Raw genomic sequence first — 13,835 nt, forward strand, 5'->3', positions numbered from 1 at the left:
TGGGAGCCTTGAAGAATGTGTGGAAGTCGAGAACATTATCTCGGAAAGCAAAAATGGCTATGTTTGAAGGAATAGTGGTTCCAACAATGTTGTATGGTTGCGAGGCGTGGGCTATGGATAGAGTTGTGCGCAGGAGGGTGGATGTGCTAGAAATGAGATATTTGAGGACAATATGTGGTGTGAGGTGGTTTGATCGAGTAAGTAATGTAAGGGTAAGAGAAATGTGTGGAAATAAAAAGAGTGTGGTTGAGAGAGCAGAAGAGGGTGTTTTGAAATGGTTTGGGCACATGGAGAGAATGAGTGAGGAAAGATTGACCAAGAGGATATATGTGTCGGAGGTGGAGGGAACGAGGAGAGTAGGAGAGCAAATTGGAGGTGGAAAGATGGAGTGAAAAAGATTTTGAGTGATCGGGGCCTGAACATGCAGGAGGATGAAAGGTGGGCAAGGAATAGAGTGAATTGGATCGATGTGGTATACCGGGGTCGACGTGCTGTCAATGGATTGAATCAGGGCATGTGAAGGATCTTGGGTAAACCATGGAAAGTTCTGTGGGGCCTGGATGTGGAAAGGGAGCTGTGGTTTCGGGCATTATTACATGACAGCTAGAGACTGAGTGTGAACGAATGGGGCCTTTGTTGTCTTTTCCTAGCGCTATCTCGCACACATGAGGGGGGGAGGGGGATGTTATTCCATGTGTGGCGGGGTGTCGATGGGAATGAATAAGGGCAGACAGTGTGAATTGTGTGCATGTGTATATATGTATATGTCTGTGTGTGTATATATATGTGTACATTGAGATGTATGGGTATGTATATTTGCGTGTGTGGACTTGTATGTATATACATGTGTATGGGGGTGGGTTGGGCCATTTCTTTCGTCTGTTTCCTTGCGCTACCTCGCAAACGCGGGAGACAGCGACAAAGTATAATAAAAAAAAAATAATATATATATATATATATATATATATATATATATATATATATATATATATATATATATATATATATATATATATATATATATATATATATATATATATATATATATATATATATATATATGTATTTATGTATATATATATATATATATATATATATATACATATATATATATATATATATATATATATATATATATATATATATATATATATATATATATATATTTGGTCAGTCTTTTAGCATTTTTTTTCTTTTTTTGAGGGAGGGGGGAAGACGAAGGATTTTATATCTCATTATCAATGTGATTTGCCTGTCTTGTCTGTTGTCATATTCAGTCATATCTATGCCTTAAATTCCAGTGTGTCTTTCTACCTGGCCTTTATCTTTCCCCCTAAGATACCTTGAATTCCAGTCTGTCTTTCTACCTGGCCTTTTTATTTCCCCCTAAAATACCTTAAATTCCAGTCTGTCTCTCTACCTGGCCTTTTTATTTCCTCCTAAGATACCTTGAATTCCAGTCTGTCTCTCTACCTGGCCTTTTTATTTCCTCCTAAGATACCTTAAATTCCAGTCTGTCTCTCTACCTGGCCTTTTTCTTTCCCCCTAAGATACCTTAAATTCCAGTCTGTCTTTCTACCTGGCCTTTTTATTTCCCCCTAAAATACCTTAAATTCCAGTCTGTCTCTCTACCTGGCCTTTTTATTTCCTCCTAAGATACCTTGAATTCCAGTCTGTCTCTCTACCTGGCCTTTTTATTTCCTCCTAAGATACCTTAAATTCCAGTCTGTCTCTCTACCTGGCCTTTTTATTTCCCCCTAAGATACCTTAAATTCCAGTCTGTCTCTCTACCTGGCCTTTTTATTTCCCCCTAAGATACCTTAAATTCCAGTCTGTCTCTCTACCTGGCCTTTTTATTTCCCCCTTAGATACCTTGAATTCCAGTCTGTCTCTCTACCTGGCCTTTTTATTTCCCCCTAAGATACCTTAAATTCCAGTCTGTCTTTCTACCTGGCCTTTTTATTTCCTCCTAAGATACCTGGCCTTTTTATTTTAAAATGGAGCTCTGAATGGTCACATAATTGAGAATACAATGTATAACATTAGTTAAGTCTACCATGGCAGTGGGTTAGGCCAGCAATGCGGCATTAAGGAAGTATACCTCATGATATACTCATCAGTGTATACCTCATGATATACTCATCAGTGTATACCTCATGATATACTCATCATTATGACTAGGATAACAAATATATTACTCATGATATACTCATCATCAGTGTTTGTATACCTCATGATATACTCATCATCAGTGTTTGTATACCTCATGATATACTCATCATCAGTGTTTGTATACCTCATGATATACTCATCATCAGTGTTTGTATACCTCATGATATACTCATCAGTGTTTGTATACCTCATGATATACTCATCAGTGTTTGTATACCTCATGATATACTCATCAGTGTATACCTCATGATATACTCATCATCAGTGTTTGTATACCTCATGATATACTCATCAGTGTTTGTATACCTCATGATATACTCATCATCAGTGTTTGTATACCTCATGATATACTCATCATCAGTGTTTGTATACCTCATGATATACTCATCATCAGTGTTTGTATACCTCATGATATACTCATCAGTGTTTGTATACCTCATGATATACTCATCATCAGTGTTTGTATACCTCATGATATACTCATCAGTGTATACCTCATGATATAGTCATCAGTGTTTGTATACCTCATGATATACTCATCAGTGTTTGTATACCTCATGATATACTCATCAGTGTATACCTCATGATATAGTCATCAGTGTTTGTATACCTCATGATATACTCATCAGTGTTTGTATACCTCATGATATACTCATCATCAGTGTTTGTATACCTCATGATATACTCATCATCAGTGTTTGTATACCTCATGATATACTCATCAGTGTTTGTATACCTCATGATATACTCATCATCAGTGTTTGTATACCTCATGATATACTCATCATCAGTGTTTGTATACCTCATGATATACTCATCATCAGTGTTTGTATACCTCATGATATACTCATCAGTGTTTGTATACCTCATGATATACTCATCATCAGTGTTTGTATACCTCATGATATGCTCATCAGTGTTTGTATACCTCATGATATACTCATCATCAGTGTTTGTATACCTCATGATATACTCATCATCAGTGTTTGTATACCTCATGATATACTCATCATCAGTGTTTGTATACCTCATGATATACTCATCATCAGTGTTTGTATACCTCATGATATACTCATCATCAGTGTTTGTATACCTCATGATATACTCATCATCAGTGTTTGTATACCTCATGATATACTCATCATCAGTGTTTGTATACCTCATGATATACTCATCATTATGACTAGGATAACCAATTTATCACTCATACTCATCATTACCACTAAGATAACCAATTTATCACTCATATACTCATCATTACCACTAAGATAACCAATTTATCACTCATATACTCATCATTACCACTAAGATAACCAATTTATCACTCATATACTCATCATTACCATTAGGATAACCAATTTATCACTCATTTACTCATCATTACCACTAAGATAACCAATTTATCACTCATATACTCATCATTACCATTAGGATAACCAATTTATCACTCATATACTCATCATTACCATTAGGATAACCAATTTATCACTCATATACTCATCATTACCATTAGGATAACCAATTTATCACTCATACTCATCATTACCATTAGGATAACCAATTTATCACTCATATACTCATCATTACCATTAGGATAACCAATTTATCACTCATATACTCATCATTACCATTAGGATAACCAATTTATCACTCATACACTCATCATTACCACTAAGATAACCAATTTATCACTCATATACTCATCATTACCACTAAGATAACCAATTTATCACTCATATACTCATCATTACCATTAGGATAACCAATTTATCACCCGGGATAGCACTGAGACGCGCTATCACATTCCAGTGAGTGTAATTAGTTACGACCGTGTTAATTAGTTACGACTGTGTTAATTAGTTACGACTGTGTTAATTAGTTACGACCGTGTTAATTAGTTACGACTGTGTTAATTAGTTACGACCGTGTTAATTAGTTACGACTGTGTTAATTAGTTACGACTGTGTTAATTAGTTACGACTGTGTTAATTAGTTACGACTGTGTTCGCCATCATGGATAAGGGTCATTCAAAGGAAGACGATGACGTCATGAGCGACTTCCGGTGATCTAGGGAGAGAGAGAGAGAGAGAGAGAGAGAGAGAGAGAGAGAGAGAGAGAGAGAGAGAGAGAGAGAGAGAGAGAGAGAGAGAGAGAGAGAGATGATCCACCTGAGGTCGTGGTTGCAGGAGAGAGAGAGATAGATAGAAAGATAGATAGAGAGAGAGAGAGAGAGAGAGAGAGAGAGAGAGAGAGAGAGAGAGAGAGAGAGAGAGAGAGAGAGAGAGAGAGAGAGAGAGAGAGAGAGAGAGAGAGAATTTTGTGCCAAAGGAAACGTTTTGGTGTGCACACTTTTCGTACAATCAATGAATGAGGGTGTGGTGTGAGTTCGCCCTTGAAGTACTCTCTCTCTCTCTCTCTCTCTCTCTCTCTCTCTCTCTCTCTCTCTCTCTCTCTCTCTCTCTCTCTCTCTCTCCCTCTCTCTCTCTCTCTCTCTCTCTCTCTCCCTCCCCTGCAGCCACGACCTCAAGTTGATCCTCTCTCTCTCTCTCTCTCTCTCTCTCTCTCTCTCTCTCTCTCTCTCTCTCTCTCTCTCTCTCTCAGTGGCTCGGCGGGACTGACCTTGAATCAACACGGGCACACCTGGGTTCGAATCGTGGCGCGGCAGTCGGCCCACACCCAGCCATCTCAGGTATTCTTCCACCACTTGAAGCTGGTCGATGGCTGGCTACCTGGCTCTGTCTGGGGCCTGTGTCTGTCTATGTCTGTCTGTCTGGCGCATGTGTCTGTGTCTGTCTGTCTGTCTGTTTCTGTGTCTCTCTGTCTGTCTGTGTCTGTCTATGTCTGTCTGTCTGGGGCATGTGTCTGTGTCTGTCTGTCTTCTGGGGCATGTGTCTGTGTCTGTCTGTCTGTCTGTGTCTGTCTATGTCTGTCTGTCTGGGGCATGCGTCTGTGTCTGTCTGTCTGTCTGGGGCATGTGTCTGTGTCTGTCTGTGTCTGTCTATGTCTGTCTGTCTGGGGCATGTGTCTGTGTCTGTCTGTCTGTCTGTTTCTGTGTCTGTCTGTTTCTGTGTCTGTCTGTCTGTGTGTCTCTGTGTCTGTCTGTGTCTGTGTGTCTATGTCTGTCTGTCTGTGTCTGTCTGTCTGTGTCTGTGTCTGTCTGTCTGTGTCTGTGTGTCTCTGTGTCTGTCTGTGTCTGTGTCTATGTCTGTCTGTCTGTCTGTCTGTCTGTCTGTCTGTCTGTCTGTCTGTGTCTGTCTGTCTGTGTCTGTGTGTCTCTGTGTCTGTCTGTGTCTGTGTGTCTATGTCTGTCTGTCTGTGTCTGTCTGTCTGTCTGTCTGTCTGTCTGTCTGTGTCTGTGTCTGTCTGTCTGTGTCTGTGTGTCTCTGTGTCTGTCTGTGTCTGTGTGTCTATGTCTGTCTGTCTGTGTCTGTCTGTCTGTCTTTCTGTCTGTCTGTGTCTGTGTGACTCTGTGTCTGTCTGTGTCTGTGTGTCTATGTCTGTCTGTCTGTCTGTGTCTGTCTGTCTGTGTCTGTCTGTCTGTTTCTGTGTCTGTATGTCTGTCAGTCTGTGTCTGTATGTCTGTGTCTCTCTGTATGGGGCGTGTGTCTGTGTCTGTCTGTGTCTATCTGTGTCTGTCTGTGTCTGTCTGTGTGTGTGTCTCTGTCTGTCTGTGTCTGTCTGTCTGTGTACGTACAAAGGAGTACAGACATTGTACATGTACACACAAGAGACCTTATTGTCCATAGAATCATATGTAGACCTAGTACTGACCTTATTGTATTCATAGTTATATCTAGAACTATTATTGACCTTATTGTCCATAGAGTCATATGTAGACCTAGTACTGACCTTATTGTATTCATAGTTATATCTAGAACTATTATTGACCTTATTGTCCATAGAGTCATATGTGGAACTAGTACTGACCTTATTGTATTCATAGTTATATCTAGAACTATTATTGACCTTATTGTCCATAGAGTCATATCTAGAACTAGTACTGACCTTATTGTATTCATAGTTATATCTAGAACTATTATTGACCTTATTGTCCATAGAGTCATATGTAGACCTAGTACTGACCTTATTGTATTCATAGTTATATCTAGAACTATTATTGACCTTATTGTCCATAGAGTCATATGTAGAACTAGTACTGACCTTATTGTATTCATAGTTATATCTAGAACTATTATTGACCTTATTGTCCATAGAGTCATATCTAGAACTAGTACTGACCTTATTGTATTCATAGTTATATGTAGAACTATTATTGACCTTATTGTCCATAGAGTCATATGTAGACCTAGTACTGACCTTATTGTATTCATAGTTATATCTAGAACTATTATTGACCTTATTGTCCATAGAGTCATATGTGGAACTAGTACTGACCTTATTGTATTCATAGTTATATGTAGAACTATTATTGACCTTATTGTCCATAGAGTCATATGTGGAACTAGTACTGACCTTAATTGTATATCATAGTTATATGTAGAACTATAATTGACTCTTATTGTCCATAGAGTCATATGTAGAACTAGTACTGACCCTTATTGTATTCATAGTTATATCTAGAATATTATACCTATATCATAGGCAAAAAAAAAAAAAAAACTCCTAGTTAATGACTCTTATTCTATTGTCCATAGAGTCAAATCTAGACTAGTACTGACCTTATTGTATTCATAGTTATATCTAGAACTATTATTGACCTTATTGTCCATAGAGTCATATGTAGACCTAGTACTGACCTTATTGTATTCATAGTTATATCTAGAACTATTATTGACCTTATTGTCCATAGAGTCATATGTAGAACTAGTACTGACCTTATTGTATTCATAGTTATATCTAGAACTGTTATTGACCTTATTGTATTCATAGTTATATGTAGAACTATTATTGACCTTATTGTCCATAGAGTCATATGTAGACCTAGTACTGACCTTATTGTATTCATAGTTATATCTAGAACTATTATTGACCTTATTGTCCATAGAGTCATATGTAGACCTAGTACTGACCTTATTGTATTCATAGTTATATCTAGAACTATTATTGACCTTATTGTCCATAGAGTCATATGTGGAACTGTACTGACCTTATTGTATTCATAGTTATATGTAGAACTATTATTGACCTTATTGTCCATAGAGTCATATGTAGACCTAGTACTGACCTTATTGTATTCATAGTTATATCTAGAACTATTATTGACCTTATTGTCCATAGAGTCATATGTAGACCTAGTACTGACCTTATTGTATTCATAGTTATATGTAGAACTATTATTGACCTTATTGTCCATAGAGTCATATGTAGACCTAGTACTGACCTTATTGTATTCATAGTTATATGTAGAACTATTATTGACCTTATTGTCCAAAGAGTCATATGTAGACCTAGTGCTGACCTTATTGTATTCATAGTTATATGTAGAACTATTATTGACCTTATTGTCCATAGAGTCATATGTAGACCTAGTACTGACCTTATTGTATTCATAGTTATATCTAGAACTATTATTGACCTTATTGTCCATAGAGTCATATGTAGACCTAGTACTGACCTTATTGTATTCATAGTTATATCTAGAACTATTATTGACCTTATTGTCCATAGAGTCATATGTAGAACTAGTACTGACCTTATTGTATTCATAGTTATATCTAGAACTATTATTGACCTTATTGTCCATAGAGTCATATGTGGAACTAGTACTGACCTTATTGTATTCATAGTTATATCTAGAACTATTATTGACCTTATTGTCCATAGAGTCATATGTAGACCTAGTACTGACCTTATTGTATTCATAGTTATATCTAGAACTATTATTGACCTTATTGTCCATAGAGTCATATGTAGACCTAGTACTGACCTTATTGTATTCATAGTTATATCTAGAACTATTATTGACCTTATTGTCCATAGAGTCATATGTAGACCTAGTGCTGACCTTATTGTATTCATAGTTATATCTAGAACTATTATTGACCTTATTGACATTATTGAGTGGGAAAAAAAAAATGCCACTAGGAGTCCGGCAGTGAGTCGCCGCTACAGTGAGGGCACTGCAGTAACACTACACTGTGTGACGAAGAGACTGACAACCCATAACCAACACTTAGGTTGATAATCGTACGGGACGCAGGTAGTCCCATGAACCGTGTTGACGGAGACCACTAGCGACCCCTGGCGTTGCGCCGTCTGGACCAATCAGCACCAGGTAGTTGTTGTCCCTCCCCTTCCCGCCATTGGTGGGATGTTTTTTTTTCCCAGTAATGTTCGTCTTTGGAAGCACTAGCCATCGATCGTGGCCCACTGGATACATACACACACACACACTGGTAAAGTATTCACTCCCACCCACTGTGGTATATCAAGTGGGGGGGGGGGTTTAAAAGGGGGCCCCCAGCACGTACTAGCCCCCCCCCCCCTTCAATTTAAAGGGGGGGGGAGAGGCGCCTGATAATGAGACAGTCCCAGTTTTCATAAGTGTTCGTCCGGTCCCTAAATGCGTCGCATGAGCGCTATGTGGCTCATCGCAGCTCGGGGATGAGCCGTTATGATTGGTCTATTTCGTCCCTTCCACCTCCCAAGCCTATCTATCTATCTATCTATCTATCTATCTATCTATATATATATATATATATATATATATATATATATATATATATATATATATATATATATATATATATATATATTCCTATGACTCCACGGGGTAAAATGAAATACAAGTTCCCAGGTGCACTTTCGTGCCATAATCACATATCACCAAGAGAAATATCATTGAATCTTCTATTATTAAATACACAAAGAATTATAATCTTAATGTTAGTGATGGTCTATACAAACACGATAAGTTGCCAAGTGCACTTTCGTGTCATAATCACATCCTCAGGGGAGACACAAGAGAGAAATATAACAGTCAGTTGATATACAACGAAGTGACGTAGCTAGGACGCCATTTGGTGTGATGTGATTATTACACGAAAGTGCACTTGGGAACTTTTCGTGTTTCATTTTCCCCGTGGACTTATAGGAATATATATATATATATATATATATATATATATATATATATATATATATATATATATATGATTGGGAATACCTGGAATACCTGGACTGATGATTGGGAATACCTGGTTTAAAAAGCGAGATATACATAAGTATACTTATGTAAGTAGGAGAGATGGCCAGAGAGCGTTATTGGATTACGTGTTAATTGACAGGCGTGCGAAAGAGAGACTTTTGGATGTTAATGTGCTGAGAGGTGCAACTGGAGGGATGTCTGATCATTATCTTGTGGAGGCTAAGGTGAAGATTAGTATGGGTTTTCAGAAAAGAGGAGTGAATGTTGGGGTGAAGAAGGTGGTGAGAGTAAGTGAGCTTGGGAAGGAGACCTGTGTGGGGAAGTACCAGGAGAGACTGTGTACAGAATGGAAAAAGGTGAGAACAATGGAAGTAAGGGGAGTGGGGGAGGAATGGGATGTATTTAGGGAATCAGTGATGGATTGCGCAAAAGATGCTTGTGGCATGAGAAGAGTGGGAGGTGGGCTGTTTAGAAAGGGTAGTGAGTGGTGGGATGAAGAAGTAAGAGTATTAGTGAAAGAGAAGAGAGAGGCATTTGGACGATTTTTGCAGGGAAAAAATGCAATTGAGTGGGAGAAGTATAAAAGAAAGAGACAGGAGGTCAAGAGAAAGGTGCAAGAGGTGAAAAAAAGGGCAAATGAGAGTTGGGGTGAGAGACTATCAGTAAATTTTAGGGAGAATAAAAAGATGTTCTGGAAGGAGGTAAATAGGGTGCGTAAGACAAGGGAGCAAATGGGAACTTCAGTGAAGGGCGTAAATGGGGAGGTGATAACAAGTAGTGGTGATGTGAGAAGGAGATGGAATGAGTATTTTGAAGGTTTGTTGAATGTGTCTGATGACAGAGTGGCAGATATAGGGTGTTTTGGACGAGGTGGTGTGCAAAGTGAGAGGGTTAGGGAAAATGATTTGGTAAACAGAGAAGAGGTAGTAAAAGCTTTGCGGAAGATGAAAGCCGGCAAGGCAGCAGGTTTGGATGGTATTGCAGTGGAATTTATTAAAAAAGGGGGTGACTGTATTGTTGACTGGTTGGTAAGGTTATTTAATGTATGTATGACTCATGGTGAGGTGCCTGAGGATTGGCGGAATGCGTGCATAGTGCCATTGTACAAAGGCAAAGGGGATAAGAGTGAGTGCTCAAATTACAGAGGTATAAGTTTGTTGAGTATTCCTGGTAAATTATATGGGAGGGTATTGATTGAGAGGGTGAAGGCATGTACAGAGCATCAGATTGGGGAAGAGCAGTGTGGTTTCAGAAGTGGTAGAGGATGTGTGGATCAGGTGTTTGCCTTGAAGAATGTATGTGAGAAATACTTAGAAAAGCAAATGGATTTGTATGTAGCATTTATGGATCTGGAGAAGGCATATGATAGAGTTGATAGAGATGCTCTGTGGAAGGTATTAAGAATATATGGTGTGGGAGGCAAGTTGTTAGAAGCAGTGAAAAGTTTTTATCGAGGATGTAAGGCATGTGTACGTGTAGGAAGAGAGGAAAGTGATTGGTTCTCAGTGAATGTAGGTTTGCGGCAGGGGTGTGTGATGTCTCCATGGTTGTTTAATTTGTTTATGGATGGGGTTGTTAGGGAGGTAAATGCAAGAGTCCTGGAAAGAGGGGCAAGTATGAAGTCTGTTGGGGATGAGAGAGCTTGGGAAGTGAGTCAGTTGTTGTTCGCTGATGATACAGCGCTGGTGGCTGATTCATGTGAGAAACTGCAGAAGCTGGTGACGGAGTTTGGTAAAGTGTGTGGAAGAAGAAAGTTAAGAGTAAATGTGAATAAGAGCAAGGTTATTAGGTACAGTAGGGTTGAGGGTCAAGTCAATTGGGAGGTGAGTTTGAATGGAGAAAAACTGGAGGAAGTGAAGTGTTTTAGATATCTGGGAGTGGATCTGTCAGCGGATGGAACCATGGAAGCGGAAGTGGATCATAGGGTGGGGGAGGGGGCGAAAATTTTGGGAGCCTTGAAAAATGTGTGGAAGTCGAGAACATTATCTCGGAAAGCAAAAATGGGTATGTTTGAAGGAATAGTGGTTCCAACAATGTTGTATGGTTGCGAGGCGTGGGCTATGGATAGAGTTGTGCGCAGGAGGATGGATGTGCTGGAAATGAGATGTTTGAGGACAATGTGTGGTGTGAGGTGGTTTGATCGAGTAAGTAACGTAAGGGTAAGAGAGATGTGTGGAAATAAAAAGAGCGTGGTTGAGAGAGCAGAAGAGGGTGTTTTGAAATGGTTTGGGCACATGGAGAGAATGAGTGAGGAAAGATTGACCAAGAGGATATATGTGTCGGAGGTGGAGGGAACGAGGAGAAGAGGGAGACCAAATTGGAGGTGGAAAGATGGAGTGAAAAAGATTTTGTGTGATCGGGGCCTGAACATGCAGGAGGGTGAAAGGAGGGCAAGGAATAGAGTGAATTGGAGCGATGTGGTATACAGGGGTTGACGTGCTGTCAGTGGATTGAATCAAGGCATGTGAAGCGTCTGGGGTAAACCATGGAAAGCTGTGTAGGTATGTATATTTGCGTGTGTGGACGTGTGTATGTACATGTGTATGGGGGGGGGGGGGTTTGGGCCATTTCTTTCGTCTGTTTCCTTGCGCTACCTCGCAAACGCGGGAGACAGCGACAAAGTATAAAAAAAAAAAAAAAAAAAAAAAAAAATATATATATATATATATATATATATATATATATATATATATATATATATATATATATATATATATATATATATATATGAATTACATATACATTATCAATATGAGATTATATGACCTGCAAGTTATGAACTTATAAGTTCTTAAGCGAGTTCTGCAACCCTACATGTATGTACACAAACTGTATTGACCTTTGGGTATAATGACTTAACCTTTGACTTGACCTTAGGTATGATGACTTAACCTTTGACTTGACCTTAGGTATGATGACAACCTTTGCCCTGACCTTGGGTATGATGACTTAACCTTTGACCTGACCTTAGGTATGATGACAACCTTTGCCCTGACCTTGGGTATGATGACTTAACCTTTGACCTGACCTTAGGTTAACCTTTGACCTGACCTTAGGTATGATGACTTAACCTTTGACTTGGCCTTAGGTATGATGACAACCTTTGACTTGACCTTAGGTATGATGACTTAACCTTTGACCTGACCTTAGGTATGATGACTTAACCTTTGACCTGACCTTAGGTATGATGACTTAACCTTTGACCTGACCTTGGGTATGATAACTTAACCTTTGACCTGACCTTAGGTATGATGACAACCTTTGCCCTGACCTTGGGTATGATGACTTAACCTTTGACTTGACCTTATTTATGATGACTTAACCTTTGACCTGACCTTAGGTATGATGACTTAACCTTTGACCTGACCTTAGGTATGATGACTTAACCTTTGACCTGACCTTGGGTATGATAACTTAACCTTTGACCTGACCTTAGGTATGATGACAACCTTTGCCCTGACCTTGGGTATGATGACAACCTTTGACCTGACCTTAGGTATGATGACAACCTTTGACCTGACCTTGGGTATGATGACAACCTTTGACTTGACCTTAGGTATGATGACTTAACCTTTGACCTGACCTTAGGTATGATGACAACCTTTGACCTGACCTTAGGTATGATGACTTAACCTTTGACCTGACCCTGGGTATGATAACTTAACCTTTGACCTGACCTTAGGTATGATGACTTAACCTTTGCCCTGACCTTGGGTATGATGACTTAACCTTTGACCTGACCTTAGGTATGATGACTTAACCTTTGACCTGACCTTGGGTGTGATGACTTAACCTTTGACTTGACCTTAGGTATGATGACAACCTTTGACCTGACCTTAGGTATGATTACCTTTGACCTGACCTTGGGTATGATGACAACCTTTGACTTGACCTTAGGTATGATGACTTAACCTTTGACCTGACCTTAGGTATGATGACTTAACCTTTGACCTGACCTTAGGTATGATGACAACCTTTGACCTGACCTTAGGTATGATGACTTAACCTTTGACCTGACCTTAGGTACGATGACGTAACCTTTGACCTGACCTTAGGTATGATGACTTAACCTTTGACCTGACCTTAGGTATGATGACTTAACCTTTGACCTGACCTTCATCGGCTATTTATACAGACGGGACGTAACACCCCGACCACATACGAATTGCGACACACACACACACACACACACACACACACACACACACACACAGAAGGTCACTATAGACGACACACACACACACACACACACAGAAGGTCACTATGGACGACACACACACACACACACACACACACACACACACACACACAGAAGGTCACTATGGACGACACACACACACACACACACACACACACACACAGAAGGTCACTATGGACGACACACACACACACACACACACACACACACACACACACACACACACACACAGAAGGTCACTATGGACCACACACACACACACACACACACACACACACACACACACACACACACACACACACACATACAGAAGGTCACTATGGACGACACACACACACACACACACACACACACAC

This window comes from Panulirus ornatus, chromosome 39, assembly GCF_036320965.1.
Source record: "Panulirus ornatus isolate Po-2019 chromosome 39, ASM3632096v1, whole genome shotgun sequence".
In the NCBI taxonomy this organism is placed as follows: domain Eukaryota; kingdom Metazoa; phylum Arthropoda; class Malacostraca; order Decapoda; family Palinuridae; genus Panulirus; species Panulirus ornatus.